The sequence below is a fragment of the Hippopotamus amphibius genome, chromosome 14 (assembly GCF_030028045.1).
Source record: "Hippopotamus amphibius kiboko isolate mHipAmp2 chromosome 14, mHipAmp2.hap2, whole genome shotgun sequence".
Taxonomy (NCBI): domain Eukaryota; kingdom Metazoa; phylum Chordata; class Mammalia; order Artiodactyla; family Hippopotamidae; genus Hippopotamus; species Hippopotamus amphibius.
The window spans coordinates 62757601-62762623 of NC_080199.1; the positions used below are offsets into that span (position 1 = coordinate 62757601).

The 5023-nt window shown below is 43.0% G+C and overlaps 1 non-coding gene across 1 annotated transcript; it reads left to right on the forward strand.

The window, feature by feature from the left end:
* Positions 1–710: 710 nt before the first annotated feature.
* TRNAR-CCU (transfer RNA arginine (anticodon CCU)) lies at positions 711–783 on the forward strand. The gene has a single exon. It is a non-coding gene; the product is annotated as a tRNA-Arg (tRNA).
* The last annotated feature ends 4240 nt before the right edge of the window (positions 784–5023 follow it).

The window sequence follows — 5023 nt, forward strand, 5'->3', positions numbered from 1 at the left end:
TTCACACTCCCCCCTCACCACCACCCTTTAGCTTGGAGCTAAAACCCATGCAAGATGCACACTCCAGAACTTTTGAAAGTACTTCAACTTATCTAAGCGTCTCTCCAGCCCCTCCCACTCTCCCCACTTTCAGATCAATACGGAGCCTTGTGTAACAGCATCCAAAACTGAGAGAGCGAGCTGTGGATAATGTGTCCACAGAGCTTAATCCCTGCCACTCTCACAGAGGGACATGTTACAGATAGGAATGCGAGCAGCCAGAGCCCAGATAATTCCAGACTCACAGGACAATTGTTCTATCAATCACAACTACACAAAACAACCCAAACAAAAATAACCAGGAGAAGCTATGAGTAACTTACAGCTCATCACGATATGAACTGCTAACGTCATGCTTATTTGGAAATTCCGGTTTTTCTAAGCTTCATAAAGAAAAAAAAAATGGAGAAGCAAGATTATGCAATGAGATAATAAAAAGATAGAGGACAATACTCTGTCCTTACTATTCAAAGCTGGATTGCAAAATATTCTAATTAAAGAAAGCTTTAGTTTGTTTCTCCTTAGAATTTAGTTGAGCTTTGCTTAGGTTTTCTTTCATATCAAAGGAGCACAATGTAGGGAGTTTTCTCTCTGGGAAGATTATATAGCCCAGTAACTGATGGGAACACGGCTGGGAAGATGAATACATTGAAAATACATAGAAAGGAACTTCCTTGGTGGTCCAGTGGCTAAGACTCTGAACTCCTGATACAGAGGGCCCGGGTTCAATCCCTGGTCAGGGAACTAGATCCCACACGCCTCAACTGAAGATCCCAAGTTCTGCAACTAAGACCCAGTGCAGCCAAATAAATAAATAAATAAATATTTTTTGAAAAATACCATAAGAATGTTTTCTGACCCACAGTATGAGCAGATACAGTTCAAGTCACCCACTGCTAAAGGAAAATCTGAACCAAGCCAAGCCCTGCCATTTGAAATAGCCATAATTCTGAACACCCATCTTCATTAGTAGTCATTTGTTTACTGCAGAAATGACAATAATTAATTGAGCACTTAACATGTTCTAAGCACTGTTCTAAGTGATTCACATGCATTATTAACAACCTTACAAGGTAGGTCAATAATACCATTTCCCATTTTACAGATGGAGCAACTGAGGCACAGAGTAGTTAAAATGACTTGCCCAAGGTCACACAGCTAATCACTGTGAGAGCCAGGATCTAAGCTTGGGCAATCTGGATTCATTTTACACTCTTGCCAGTTGGATTCATTTATACTCTTGGGCAGTTGGAACAATAATGAACTTAAAGAACAATTCCTTACTACACACAAACCTATGATCGTACATCAAGACTAATATCTTACAGCTATGGATGTTTGCAGAAACCAATTAAAAAGAAGAACCCCAAACACTTGGTGGCAACCTGTTATCGTCACCAAACCCACTTCTCCTTGGTTTTCAAAATCCTCAGTAGGAAGAGTATCTCAGCTGGCAGTCATTTTTAAGTCAAGAGGTGAATCTTGGTCACATTCTTTTAGCTCTAAATCAAACTGCACCTGAAGTTGAAATATTTCATGAAATTTTCTCTCTTTTTTTAGTTATATCATTGAATAAATTCTCCTTTCAAAAAACCTGGTTCAGTTCCAACAGAAAGACCCATAACTGGGAATTTGCTGGCAGTCCAGTGGTTAGGATTCTGCACTCTCACTGCTGAAGGCTTGGGTTCAATCCCTGGTTGGGGAACTAAGATCCCACAAGCCCTGTGGTGCGAAAGAAAGAAAGAAAGAAAGAAAGAAAGGAAGGAAGGAAGAAAGGAAGGAAGAAAGAAAGAAAAAGAAAGAAAGCGAGAAAGCGAGAGAGAGAGGGAGGGAGGGAGGGAGGAAGGAAGGAAGGAAGGAAGGAAGGAAGGGAGACTCATAACCAATACACCCTCTCCTGTAGCCACTGCCATCTCCCCCCAGCCATAGGGGTTGTCTCAGGGGTGGCCTATGACCTCAGCCAGTCTATTCAGAGTGAATCTCAGGACTTTTTTAGGCAGGACCAGAAAAGAAGCTCAGTAGAAAACTGAACTTGAACCTGGGAAGACATGAACCTGGAGATGCTGTATCCAAGGTTGCTGGAATCTATAGATCAGAGTCTAGAGTATCAACCCAACCAAGGGAAAGTAGAGTCAAGAGATGGAGAGAAATAACCCTGTGACATCATTTGAGTCCTCAATCCTTTTCAGTGCTTTTAGCCAACAGATTCCATTTTTTGCTTAAGTTCTAATCATTAGGGATTGAAAGAGTTCAAATACACCCTTTCAATATTTCTCAAATTTATCTTTTCTCTTTCTACCCTGTCTGGGATCAAGCTGACATCCCTTCTTTACAGGATGCTCCAAAAGTTATCCATTCTTGCCTTACAAGGACCCTACAATATAATGGCTTAAAACAATATAATGATTTATTGTTTTTCCTGATTCTGTGTGTTGGCAAGAAGGTGATTGTCCAAATGTGTTGGTCAGCTTTACGAAAGTAACGAATGACTCCCTGACTCCCAGTGGCTTGTAACATCCAGCTATCACGTCTACCACCACATCGGTGAAGGCGCTGCTTCTGCTCCATGTGTTTTCACATTCTGGGACCAAGGCTACAGGAGCAGCACCTGTTTGAGACATGCCATTCCTGTGCTAGAATAGAAAAGAGCAAGAAAGTAGGTGGAAACATACACAACTGTCCTTAAAACCTCAGTTCAAATGGTGTCTATGCTATGTCCTTTCACGTCCAGTGACCAAAGCAAGTCCCTAGCTTTGAAGGCTCCCCATGGCTGCCAGGAGAAATTAGGTTGACACCTAAGGCCCTTCTGAGAGGTTGAGTAAGGTAAGGAGATACACGCACACACGACAAGCACAGAGATAAAGAGATTCTATATGAATAGATACACATACACACACACACACACACACACACACACACACGCACACAGTATTATACCACTGTTTATTTTGTATTTTTATTTTTATGTTTTTGGTGCCACGTGGCATGCAAGGGACCTTAGTTCCCCGACCAGGGATTGAACCTGCATCCCTTACAGTGGAAGCGCGGAGTCAAAGTATTACACCACCCCTGAGGCAACTTGACTTCTACATGGCAGGTTGAGGGTAAGCCTCAACTTGAGCTCTAGAACCAGTCCTTTTCTAATCAGGGGACACTCAGGAAGCCTCTCTCCAAACAATTGTCAGGCTTCTGTTCAGCGTGTTCTGATTGTAGGCCTTAGTTCTAGTAACTAGGATCCTCCCCCACCTCACCTTTTTTTTTTTAACTGTAGTAAGAAACACGTAACAAACTTTGCCATCTTAACCATTTTTAAGTGTACAATACAGTAGTGTTACATGCATTTGCTGTGAACAGGTCTCCCAAACTTCTTCATCTTGCATAACTGAAACTGTATACCCATTGAGCAACAACTTCCCATTTCCCTCCCCCTCCAGCCTCTGATCCAGCCTTTTACACCATCTGTAGGGTCATAGGAGCTCTGCTGGCCTTCCCTGCCCCCCTGCCAGGGCTCCTGCCAGTGATACTTGGCTACTTGTTGTCTTTACACGTCTTTGTCACAGAGCTTCTTCTCAAAGCCTACTGCTGGGTCTGCCCCCAAGTACAGCCCCACCCATGAGCATCTAATTTCTGGACACAAATCAGGAGGTGAGATAATAATAGTGGTGGAAATTCCCTGACAGTCCAGTGATTAGGACTCCCACTTTCACTGCCGAGGGCCTGGGTTTGATCCCTGGTCAGGGGACTAAGATCCCACAAGCCACAAGGCATGACCAAAAAATAAAAAAATAAAAATGCTGGTAATATAAGATAATAAGAGCATCTATAACTTATTGCATATGTCCTAAGTTCTAGGCATCATTCTAGATGCTTGACAGATAGGATCTCTAATCCTTACATGACCTAGAAGTACTGCTATTCCCAGGTGCATCTCTGTTTTCATTAAGCACCATTCTTTTTTTTTTTTTGGGGGGGGGGGGTTGGTGCTGTGCCACTAGGCCCGCAGGATCCTAGTTCCCCAACCCAGTTCACTCAAACCCGGGGCCCCAGTAATGAAAGCACTAAGTCCTAAGCACCATTCTTGACGTAGACGTCAACGCTTCTTCAAGTCCCCCATAACAATCCATTAGCACCAAAAGTATTCACAAACAATGTGAAATTCACTGAAACCTCCCCAAAGGAGTGGAACAGAATTCTACACTGTACACCCAATAGAAGTCAAAATCCTCAACAGAAGTGGCTTTTCTCTGATGACCTCTTCTGCTGTGCTACCGTCAGCTCTCCTCCTTTTTCTCCCACCTCTAAGGCTTAGCCGCCTAGCAGAATATATAATATAAATATAGCTTAAACAATAAGGTTTATTATCGCTAGAGGTATCATTTCCAGGTTTGGTTAATTCAGGGGCACAACAATGTCATTGAGCACCCACCCCAGTTGCTTTCTGCCTTTTCCCTTTGCCATCCACAGCATGTAGGTTTTCATCCTCAGAGTTGTCCCTCATGGTCACAAGATGGCTGCCATAGCTCTAGGAATTATATTTGCAGATAACTAAATCTAAAGGTAGAAAGAGAAGCATTTCTCTTCATGTCCCCTGCCTCCCACCCTAAATCAGAACGGAAAACTTTTCCCAGAAATATCTCAGAAGATTTATCTTTAAATTCATCCACCAGGGTTGAGTTACAGGCTTGTATTAACTAATACTGGTGTTTTTAGCCTCTAGAGTTGGAAAGTGGGTTCTGGCAGCAAGAGCAAAGGGTGGGGAGAGAATGGCTGTTGAGAAGTGATCCACCAGTCTTGGCCATACAAAGCAGCTTGGTATCCTGTTCACTTCTGTGCTCTGCAAAGTAAAATGCCCAACTGCTAAAAGGCCATATTCCCTGCAAGTCTAGTTCACAGCCATCTATATTACTCAGGGAGGCTCTTTAGAGTCCCACCTCTGCCCCTAACCCTAGTGGGATTATCAGAGCAGAGCATGTTAAAACTCCTC